Raw genomic sequence first — 12,455 nt, 5'->3', positions numbered from 1 at the left:
CAGTGGGGTGTTGGGTTGGGTGGAGGGAGCTGGGTGATGGTGTTATGCTATTCGTTCAGAGATGAACTCTGTGGTGTGCAGTGTTGTGGCTGTAGGCTTTCTTCAAAGCCTGTGATGTCCCCAGGTGCAGGCAGGCTACTGTGAGTAGGGGATTATGGCAGTAGCTGCTGAGTCCCAAGATAGACGTGACCAGGGGAGCCCCACGTTGGTAGATGGGGATCCACATGGGAGTGGTGGATGGAGTTCCTGTGCATAGGTAGCTGCTGAATGTCCTTTGTGGGTGCAGCATCTGGGAATTCTGTGCTGGGGATGATGCTGGTGGTCCTGCTAAGGCACCTGCAAGACCTGACTGGGTGAGTAGTTGGGAGTCAGGAGTCATGGTGGCCATGATTCCTATGTGTGATCAGTTGTGGAGGGATCCTCTATCACTCTCAGAAAAGCAATATTACCACCAGAGGTTGAGTCCTGGGTCATGGGACAACACAGAATGCTGCCTTCTTTCCACTGGCCCACCATCTTCGATGGGGTTGGCGTTTCTTCTAACTCCTGTGTGTGGTATCCACCTCCTTGTATCATCAGTTGGTCTCAGGGTTTCACTAAACACTCTTCAGAACTTGGATGTCAGTTCCTGTTCCCAGTGAATCCTCTATGTCTGCTCCTTACCTAACAGCTGCTATGCTTTCTCCTCATTGACTTCGACATGCCTGGACCTCGCCTCTAGGGTCAAAGTGTAAAGCATGGACATACATTGCTCTCCCTGAACTCTCCCACAACTCTCCCTGAAGGTTGGAGGATGATGAGGGACTTCAGTAAGACACAATATATGGGAAATGATGAAATGGAATGGCTAAAGGCCCTGGCCTTAAAGGCCCTCCACTGTCCCCACCACTGTGACTATTTCATATGACATTCTTCACAAAGCACTGGCCTACCATCATTTCCCAGACCTTCTTTTCCCTCCTTCTAGCCAAACATTTCTCTCAACTCACCTAGTACAGAAATACTCAGAAACACTTCCCACAGGAAGCTAGCCTATAATTTTATTAAGGAGAGAAATCTAGTTTGTTTTTATTGAATGCTGACATAAGAAGTAGTATAGTGTAATGGTTAAGCTCATGAGTTTTAAAGTCCGTGTGCTCAGGTTCAAATCTAGTCCCCTCCACTTATTAACGGTATGATTTTAAGAATTTTTTTATGTTCATAGTACCACAGTTCTTCCATGGTAAACCTGATCACAGCTCCTACTGGCTGAGGCTGTTATGAGGATTATATGAGGAATACAGATCATGTAAGATGTGTACACCTGTCCCATACAAAGTAAGCACTCAGTGAAAGATAGGTGTTATTCTTTCAACTTCTTTCTCCTTGACTAACCAAGACCAGTTGTTCTAAAACGTTAAGACCCAGGAATTGTTTAGAGATTTGTTTGAACTATGAATTACTGGGTCCCATCCCCAGAGTTTCTGATTCAGTAGGTCTGGGGAGGTGTCAAAGAATTCGCATTTCTAACAAGTCCCCAGGTGGTGCAGTAAAGCTGGTCCCATGATGATGCTTTGACAACCATTGGTCAGAACATCTTTCTTATTATCAAAAAGCATTTTTGAGGGGGTCCTGGGGATTTAACTCAGGGGCACTTGGCCACTGAGCCACATCCCCTGCCCTACTTTTTGTATTTTATTTAGAAACAGGTTCTTACTGAGTTGCTTAGCGTCTGGCTTTTGCTGAGGCTGGCTTTGAACTCCTGATCCTCCTGAGCCACTGAGATTATAGGTGTGCACCACTGTGCCTGGCAATTGTTAAGGCATTTTTCTTGGCTTCTTACTTTTAGGAATAGGTGGAAGTTTAAAATCCTGCTTTCTATGGAGATTTCCTTGATCAAATCCCATAGGCAGAAAAAAAAATATTATGCTGACTATTCTGAAAGAAAGAAGAGGAAATAAGAATATATACATGTATCTCCATTTTTTTTTTTTTTTTGCCACTCACACATACCCAAAAAGAAATATACAAAGAAACCAGAAACTAATAGAATTGCTTACCCGGTGCAGAGTAGAAAACACAGAAAAAGAGTGAAAGTCCTCTGTGTATATGAGTATGCGTATATATGTGCTTCTGTGTTTGTATCATTCTTAATGATACTAATAGCCTTATATTGAATAAAAACAGTAACAAATTAATCTAAAAGTATATCAAATGGATGGTAGAACCCAATAGAAGGAAAAAGAGAATGAATCCAAATCACTTTGAATACAGTACTTAGGTATATACTCCCAGTCTAAAGCCAAAAAGAAGTACTAATAAATATTGTTTTTGGCAGCAACATAAACATATTAATTTTGAAGCTATTTTTTATGAACTTTAGGAATAATCAATTGAGTAAATATAGTGACTGTTCTGGGAATATAGTTTTCTGTTGTGGGGAAAAGGATATGCATTTTATGGTAGGGAAATAAGAAAATGTATAATATTGGCTTAGAATATTTCCTGATAAGGGTCAGTATCAAACCATGATTTTTCAAAAAACTGAAAATAATATATGAACATGCATGTTTCTTTCTTAATTATAGGAGGCTAGAAGTAATGTACCTCAGAACAATGAGAAAACCTAGAACCCAGATCAGGATGTCTAAATGCCATTCCCCATTGAAGACAGCTGATTCTAAAGAACATGATAAGTGTATGATGAGACATTCCTGAGCAGGGGGCAGAATAAGTCTTCCCACCAAGAGGCATGGCTTTACCTTTCAGCTTGGCTGCCCTTTCTTTGGGGTGAGTATATTTATACAGTTTAAAGTTTCTCCTTAAAGATTACGTACTAACTAGAAGAGGAAATAGCACTCTTATGGTGGAGAGCAAACTGGTATCTTGTATTTCCTGATAAGATATGCTGGAAAGGATTTAATATCAATTTATGTAATATTTCTACCAAAAATGTATAACTTGAATTTTATTATGAGACTATCAATCAAATCCAAATTGAAAGACTAGCCACAAAGCAAATGGCCTTCATTTTTCAAAAACATTAGTGTCAGGAGACACAAAGACTGAGAACCATACTAGAATAAAGGACATTAAAAACAATGACTTCTAAATGTAAGATATAATTTTCTATTAAATGCTGGATGAGAAAAATTCCTTGTTGCTAGGAAGGACATCATTTGGATAAGAGGTAAAATTTGGTTATAGTCTGCACATTCCTTAACTATACCATCATTATGTACTATCATAATTATATTGTGTCATCATTAAAGTCTCTGAATGATCATTACCCTGTGAAAGCGAATGTCCCTGACCTTCAAAGATAAATGCTTAAATATTTATGAGTGAATGTCTGCAACTTGCTCTCAAGTGATTTAGTAACAACAACAACATAGACGGAGAGAGATGAAGCAAATACGATGAAGTATTAGCAACTGGTAAATCTCACTAAAGGATATATGAGAGTTCATTGTACAAATTTTGCAACTTTTCTATGTTTGAAACTTTTACAGAGTAAAAAGGTAAAACAAATTTTAAAAATCTTTATGTGAATCTCTCCCCAACTAGATAACATAAAAAAGTTATTCTCCCCTTTGGCTTGGGAATCTTCCACTATTTTTTTCACTGTTACATTTTTCTGTTGATAACTTTGAGTTCCAGGGCATGGCAACCGGTGGGGGAACAACTGGTTTGGGCAAGGGTGATGGTCATGATTTGAAGCAGCAGGTACGAGGTGTCTCTGAGGTCCAATGAGACCTTGGGGAGAAAAGCAGACTCCAGAAAAGTCCCCTGGATGAAGTGGTCCTTGATAAGCAGAGCCACTTCCAGGGCTGACAAGCATGGAACTAGTAAGGAAGTTGTATGTAGTAAATTTATTTATTTTTATTTTTATTTATTTTTTATTGGTTGTTCAAAACATTACAAAGCTCTTGACATATCATATTTCATACATTAGATTCAAGTGGGTTATGAACTCCCATTTTTACCCCAAATACAGATTGCAGAATCACATCGGTTACACATCCACATTGTATGTAGTAAATTAAGGAGTAAATTGTGGGGAATGAAATGTGATAAGAATCTATTCTTCTGATAAGTCTATTTTGAAGAGCAGGAGAACAATACGACAGAATCTATGGGGATAGTTGGATGAAAACAGAATTTTAGAGTTGGAAGGGATTTTCCTGTGGAGAGGAAAAGTTAGAGAATTAGGAAAGGTGGATGCTTAAATTAGCAAAGTCCAGGGGAACCAGAGAGCTGTGGATCAGGGGCACAGTGATACAACTGGCCCTGAGCAGGGGGCAGAATAAGTCTTCCCACCAAGGGGCATGTGAGCCCTGTGGCGTTGCCTTTCAGCTTGGCTGCCCTTTCCTTTCTCATAGGGTTCTCTGCTGTTCTCTCAGAGAAAAACAAACCATTGTCTTCCTTCTTAATCTTTCTCCTGAAGACCATGTAAGATTTGGGAGAGGTCAGAATGTAGTCAGAAGACAGCAGGGATTCTCCTGCTCCTTCTTTCTCTTCCCCACTGTCCTTTCAGCAATTAACCTCATCTTTAAAATTAAAAATAAATACTCAATCTCATAGATTTTTCTGAGAATAAAGTATTTATATTAAAAACACTTTAGAAAGGGAAATATGATTAAATAGCTTAAGTGTTTGGTTTTTTTTCCTGTTGTTTTGTATTTGTCGTTATTTTATGTTCGTAATTATTGTGGTAAAGATTCATGAAGAAGTTATTCATCAAAGCCAGGCCCCCTGCTTTTAGGTTCTGGCCATGTTCTAGTGACTAAGATACCTGGAAGTGGCCAGGAATCTCCATAGATTTTGGTTTGTGATTAGGCAGCTCAAACAGGATTTGTTCGGTATTTTTTTTTTTAAAAAGGTGACTCCATATAGAGATAGACTGTGTCTTTAGAGGCTTGATATTGTGATAATGCATATAATGGAAGCCAATTGTTAATTACTGAAACCTATTTGCTTAGTTCACATGTTTATTGAGAAGCTTATAATAATCTAATTTTCCACTAGGTGGCAGAAAAGCCCATAGTATTCTTTCAAGCGTGTTCCTCAACCACTTCTGAAAGTAGTGGTTCCTGCCATTTTGGAGAAAGTAATTATTGTTAAAACCTTGGAATATCTTCATTAATCATCAATTTATAAAAAAGGATTACAGTTTTTACCATTCTAAATCACCTGAAATGTATAAAAACACGTACAATAATAATAATAAAAAGGGTTAATGTTTACTGAACATTTTCTATGTGCCAGACACTGTCACAAATGTGCAGGGGCTATGTTACTTAGAGAATTCATGAGGACCACAAATCCTCTTCCAATAAAGAGCTAAGCCTCTCCCAGACCCACTCCTGCAACTATAAAACTGACTAGGTGCATGTATGCTCAGGGCCTACCTGCCCTGCCTGGAGAGGAGGAGTTTAGTTAAGCATATTAACGTTTTTTTAGTCAAGAGCCCTTTATAAGGTTTTATGAACAATTTGAAGTTGCGATTACTATTTTTCAATAATGTTCTTCCCTTAGATCCATGTGATCCCTTGGTTGGGTTCCCTGTTGGTGGCTCATTGGTCTCAGGAAAGTCTGGCAAGTTTCTGGATGATCTGCCCTTTTTGAAGGGCTGGGGCTGAGAAGCCAGACAGGATGAGTCTGATTCATCCTGGAACAAATGCTTTACCATCAGAAGAAAATGGGATTTGTAAGTGGTGTTTGGTACTCAACTGTTCCTAGGCCCAGCCCTGAATATTATTTGCCTTAGTCTTTTTTTAATTTAATTTAATTTAATTTTTGTATTGGTTGTTCACAACACTGCAAAGCTCTTGACATATCATATTTCATACATTAGATTGAAGTGGGTTATGAACTCCCAATTTTTACCCCAAATATAGATTGCAGAATCACGTTGGTTACACATCCACAATTTTACATAATGCCCAATTAGTAACTGTTGTATTAATTAGAACAAGGACTGAGAAATGAAAACAGCAGGGCTATTCCGTAGTGCATGGATGCCTAAGCTGATGGCTTGGCTTACCTTTTTCTTTTTTTAACACAGAAACTAGGGAAATATTCCAGCTGCTCCTGCACAGCCACCTACACAGACAGCTTTTTTCTCTTTTCACTTATTTTAGTATCTGAAAGAATGCTAAAAATACATGAGATGAAATTTCAAAAGGCATAACAAGGCATACAATAAGCAGTGTTTTCCCTCCTACACCTGTTCCTCACAGGAAACCCCTGGTGACTACAGTTACCAGTTTCCAGTGATACTCGGTGTGGGTACCACCTGCTTTGTAGTACAGTAGGGATGCTGGTCCTGAGGGAGCAGATCAGAGAGTGAAGTGACTTCCCCTGATGATTTTCAGGGCAAGGAGTTCACAGCACATGGGAAGCAAGTCGTTAAAATTTGGGAATTAATAACAAGGTGGCCTTATTGTGTCACAAGCTGATGAGGGCTATTCAGTGCACTACTGTAGAATGACATATGTTCTCAGATGAAAATTTAGAAGGCAGGTAAGTGTATCTCCCTATGTAAGTTGTGTGTGTGTGTGTGTGTGTGTGTGTGTGTGTGTGTATCTCAATTCTTCCTAGGAGCTCAAGCACTAGGAAGTCTCTTTCATTGCAACTGAAGAATTAATAATCTTCACAAGAGAAGTTGTGCCTCACAAGGCCCTAGGAGTCTTATCCAATAATATCTACTGCATCCACAAGGAGGAGCAACCATGGCAGAGTGGCAGCCAATGTAGGCAAGCTGCTACAGGCAAGCTTCTTCTCCCATCATTGGGTACTGGCCTGATACACATTCAAAAGAATGAGAACATTTGCTGGTTGACCCAGGACAGATTCCATTTTCACCTGGAATATTATTAAAAGGGTCCCATTACAATCTCAAAAGATATCCTAAGCTTGTCAATAAGTAATATGATCACTACAAATACAGTTTTCCCAGTACTGCTCTTTCAGGGTGTTGAAATGATTATAGGCCCCTGAATTAGGAAGAACACAGGAGTCCACCATGTTACAGACCCAAAGCTGAAACAATTTCTTCTTCTTTTAAAGTGGGACCACTTTAAAACAATCCTCTCAAGAGGACTAATTCAATCCCATGAGATCTAGCCCATTCCCGAGAAATAGCATTAATCCATTCATGAAGATGGTGTTTCTTTTTTTTTAATTGATTTTATTTTTTTAAATACACGACAGTGGAATGCATAATTCTTATTACATATATAGAGCACAATTTTTCATGTCTTTTTTTATAAAGTATGTTTACGCCAATTCATGTCTTTATACATGTACTTTTTTTGCATTAGAATTCTTATTACACATATCTACCACAATTTTTCATATCTCTGTTTGTATATAAAGTATGTTGACACCCAATTTGTGTCTTCATACATGTATTTTGGACAATGATATCCATCACATTCTACCATCCTTGCTAATCCCCTGCTCCTTCCCTTTCCCTCCCACCTCTGTTCCCTATCTAGAATTCATCTAATCCTCCCATGTTCCCCCTCCCTACCCCACTATGAGTCAGCCTCAGAGAAAACACTCAGCATTTGTTTTTTGGGGATTGGCTAACTTCACTTAGCATTACCTTCTCCTATGCCATCCATTTACCTGCAAATGCCATGATTTTATTCTCTTTTATTGCTAAGTAAAATTCAATTGTGTATGTATGCCACATTTTCTTTATCCATTCATCCACTGAAGGGCATCTAGGTTGGCTCCACAGTTTAGCTATTGTGAATTGTGCTGCTAAACATTGATGTGGCTGTGTCCCTGTACTATGCTGTTTTTAAGTCTTTGGGTATAGTCCAAGGAGAAGGATAGCTGGGTCAAATGGTGGTTCCATTCCCAGATTTCCAAGTAATCTCCATACTGCTTTCCATATTGACTGCACCAATTTGTAGTTCCACCAGCAATGTATGAGTGTACCTTTTCCCCCACATCCTCACCAACACTTATTGTTGTTTGTCTTTATAATAGCTGCCATTCTGATTGGAGTGAGATGATATCTTAGAGTGGTTTTGATTTGCATTTCTCTAATTGCTAGAGATGATGAGCATTTTTTCATACATTTGTTGATTGATTGTATATCCTCTTCTGAAAAGGGTCTGTTCAGGTCCTTGGCCCATTTGTTGATTGGGTTGTTTTTTTGGTGCTTCAGCTTTTTGAGTGAAGATGGTGTTTCATGACCCAGTTACTCCACTAGGCACTAGCCACCTCTTACAGGTTCCACCACCTCAATACCTCCACTCTGGAGACAAGTTTCCAGCACATGAACCTTTGGAGGAGGGTAAAGTATTTCAAACCCTATAGTAGAGTTTAAAACTTAAAGGATATTCATTGAGTTACAACAATAATCAGATGCTTGCTTCTTCCTAACTTTAGTGTTGTGTATATATGTGTAGGTGTAGATACCTCCGATAGGACCAGAGAGTGGAAAATCTCCTTTAAAAGACTTTGATTTAATAAAAGTTATCATCTTAAGTTAATTGTGGACTTTTCTGTAGAGGAGGTAGGCTGACCAACTTCCCTGTTTGCCTAGGATTGGGGAGTTTCCTTGAATGAGGGATTTCAGTGCTAAATCAGGACTAGTCAGTCACCTAGGTTGTGATGATATTTGATTTCTCTCCTATTTTTAACTGATCAGGCAGACTTCTGAAGACAAAAACAGCATTCAAAGAAAATCATTAAGGACATTCTTATTGAAGAGGTGTTGTCACCATCATTACTCATCATAATAAACCATATTTAGAAGGAAACTATATCTTTCTAAAGCAGTTTCCAGCAAATCAAGAAAAAAAAAACTGAGATGATTATAGAAGATTTACTCCTTGAATGGTGAGAAGGCACTAGGAAACTGTCTATTCCAATGGGGAAGAAGGTATTAAAGAGAAACTGGGGCACTTGACATACTTCAGGTAGCACAAACCTGTTGTTCCTGACCCAAAGAAGAGTGTGGCAAAACCCCACATTACATGTGAGAGTAACAGGGAGAGGTCCAAAAGTGAAGTGTTTGATTTCCTCTAGAGGATGTGGGACAAGACTGGAAGGAAGCTGGCTTCATGGGCTGCAGATTGGATAGTTACTACCCACCAGTGTCCTGGGCTGGCTCCAACTGGGTCATCACATAGGTTGCTTTGGTGGTGAGAGCAACCATAGCTGAGAACATGGAATCCCTGGGTCATGACCAATAGGATCAGAGTGAGGCAAGAGTTGAGGAAAGAATCAGGAACACAGCAGAATACAGGGTCATAGCTGTGTAAACTCAAAGGACATAGGCTGCAGTCATGCCTGAGGTACCAGGAGCTTATTCTTACTGGGTACTGGATAGTTGGTTGTGAGATTCAATGAGATAATTCATATAAATGCCATATTCTGTCCATGGCACATAAGTTAAAGCTTATTATATGTTAGCAAATTTTTGTTTTTACAACTATGAAAATTAATCAACTAATTTTCTTTGATATAGGAGTAGGTGGATAAAAGTCAAGAAATGAATTCTTTTACTTGAAATAAAAATTGTGAAGACTGTATATTTTTCACCAACATTTTACTTTGGCCTAAGTGGGTAGTATAGAAAGATAAGCACTAGTGTCTACAGGGGTTATTATAGAGAACATTCAATGATGTCCAGAGTATGTCTGCTCAAAGAGGCCACTAATGATCCCTCATGGGCCTCCAGAGGCAGCATTATGATCTGAATGGACCCACACAAAACAAGAACCCTCATTTTATCCATCCACGGAGATAAAATTTATCTAGGTGATAGTTTCATAATTCAATCAAACTTACAAGAGTAATAGAGAAACCAATACATCTTTTACTTATGGTTTTTAATTGTTTCATTTTTATCTGTTGATGGTATTGTTACAAAGCTAGGATCAGAGTGAGGCAAGAGGTGAGGAAAGAATCAGGGTCTTCTGAGAAATCGAGGCGGCATAAACCACCCCCCAACCTCAATTCTTGTGATCAAGTCAGAAATATTTCAGACATATAGTTTAGAATAACAGGAATGAGTTTATTGAAGAGATAGGAAAAGGAAAAGGGGACATTCTCAAGGGATAGAGTGGCTCATCTCAGAAAGGAGAGGGACATTGTGTCTCTATTGCACTACAGTTTTATTGGGGATCACAGAGAAGTTTTCAGAGAGTCCTACCCTGGTCTACCTCTTGACTTCCCACTGACAGCAGAATGACATCAGACTTTCAAGTACCTAATGCCATGACAACTCACCCATGCTAACCTCAGCCCATGCTAACCACTTCTAGTTGGATTCTTAACCATAAAGTCTTAATGATTTTATAGTTAGGAGAAATTAGCCTTGTCTCTCTGATTTTGGGGACCTGGTCTGTGAATAGGGTCAAAAAAAGTATCCCTCTTCAGGGTAACTTGGATTCCTCCTATCAACATTAATTCAGGCCCGCATTTCTCCTGCTGATAACAGTTTGCTGAGGAATGTGACACAGCCTGTTTAGGTAAGCCGGGCAGGGCTGCAGGTAAATTTCTTCTTGGAAAACAAAGCATGTGGGGAGTCAGCATAGTGGGTTCATTTTATAAAATTATTCTCTTAACCTCATGTTCCTACCATTCACATTTGTCTAACCCCTAACAGTATAAAAACATGAATAGATGAGAATATAAGAGAGTCATGTATAGGTCAATCATGATGGTGTGTCACTAAGCAAGGATATTGGGTAGACAATTAGCAGAGTCTGCCCCCAGCCAGGCCATTGGTCTATTAGTTTTCCATGAGAAATGACTATCAGAATATGGAGTCCTTATGATCCATGTCAAACTCTGTGAAAAGTCCAATCAAATCAGAAACAAGTCAATCCAGGCCCTCAGAAGAAATTACAGTATAAAGACAAGAATACAGATCTATTGGGCAATAGACTTCCTTAAGAGAGAACTTAATCCTAATGAGGAAGAAGGTTGTTTTGAATTCAGAGTACAGGCTCTAAGGTGAAAAGTGATGGCTTACTGTCACCAAGTTAAGAATGTTCCTCACCCACAGGACCAGAAATACCGGATAGGTCCCTACTTTTCTTGGATAGTGCTGAAATAGACATAACTAAAATTCTCCTCAGTGACTTTTTCTGTTTTTTCTATTCTTGACTAACTCATAAAATTAAGAGCTGGGGTTGTAGCGCAGTTGTAGAGTGCTTGACTAGCATGTGTGAGGCCCTGTGTTCTATCTCCAGAACTGGAAAAGAAAATCTGACTCACAAACTCACTTTCCTACCTATGCATTCTTTGCTTAGCTAAATTAATACATTCATTTCTGTTATAGATAAGTTTTGCAAGCTCCTAGGCTTTTTTTTCCTTTTTGTAGAGATTTTAAAAAATATCTCAGCTTTGAATCACAGACTGTCACTTTTACAGATTTTCCCTGTGCAAGAATTTCAAGTTCTTTGTGGCCACTTCACTGTCACTCCTATGTACATACAGAGAGCAACTAACTTGCCTCTCCCTTGTTTTGACATTTATCTTATTTTGTATAAAGGTAATTCCACAGGCCTCTTAAGAATCCTTCTATCCAATCAGTTGTTGCCATCATCTAGGTCTCTGTGTGGATCCTTTATTGCTTATATATTAGTTTCTTGACCCCCTCCCTTAAAAGCCTGCCTTCAAGCCCCGTTCCTCCTCTTCCTCTTATAGTCACAGGGCTGGAAGCAGTGTTGTAATGTGCTATTGCCCTCTCTCACTTATCAGCACCTTGCAATCTGGCTCCCCCAAATCCCACAATTTAGTGGGACTTGGAGCACTGCTACCCTTTGGTGACCTCAAATCCAGCTTTGCTGGCATGGCTTCCTTGGCCAGTGCTGAATTTTCCAGGCAAAGAGATAAAGACTTGAGCTGCTCAAACTTCTCTCTCCTTGAATTTGGAGCTTGAAGAGACACAGAAGTTACTGGCGTGGAGCTGCAGTGATGGTTGTACCACCTAGAGAGAAGGGTCTGGTGAATTGAGGAGGACCCTAAAGCTGCCTTGGTTTACCCTCCCTGAGCTTCGGTTTTCAATTCACCCCTTGGCTCCGTGTGAATGTCCCCACAATTCTTCCTCAAGCACTGGTATAAAATTACTTGTTTTATGTTAAAACTAGCCAGAGTCATCTTCTATTCTTTACAACCAAAACACTTAGCCAGTTTATACTCTTACCCTCTTTACCAATTCAAAGCAATGGATGCCGGAGGAATACCCTTTCCTGATGAAAATCTTTTTTCATATGCAGATTTCTGGGCTGCATATGATTTCCGAAATCAGTTTCTGTGAAGGAGGCATGGACATACATACTTTGAAAAAGCCCCCATAGGGATTCCAACATAGATCCATGGTCAATTTTTTTTTTTTTGGTGCTGGGGATCATGGAACTCAGGGCCTTGTGCATGCAAGACAAGCATTCTACCAACTAAGCTATATCCCCAGCCCCTAAGAGTCATTGTTTTAGTGGAAC

General features: G+C 39.4%; 1 protein-coding gene across 1 annotated transcript in view; it reads left to right on the top strand.

Moving 5' to 3' along the window:
• Nucleotides 1-12,455, top strand: part of Slc36a4 (solute carrier family 36 member 4) — a 101,305-nt gene that overhangs the window by 24,767 nt on the left and 64,083 nt on the right. The window contains exon 2 of the mRNA XM_005337194.4: nucleotides 2,568-2,769. The gene's annotated coding sequence lies outside the window, so the exon portion shown is untranslated. The remainder of the gene's footprint in view (nucleotides 1-2,567; nucleotides 2,770-12,455) is intronic.

Source organism: Ictidomys tridecemlineatus, chromosome 4 (genome assembly GCF_052094955.1).
Source record: "Ictidomys tridecemlineatus isolate mIctTri1 chromosome 4, mIctTri1.hap1, whole genome shotgun sequence".
Taxonomy (NCBI): Eukaryota; Metazoa; Chordata; class Mammalia; order Rodentia; family Sciuridae; genus Ictidomys; species Ictidomys tridecemlineatus.
Note: the sequence above shows the minus strand (reverse complement) of the source record. Positions and strands in the feature narration are given on the sequence as shown.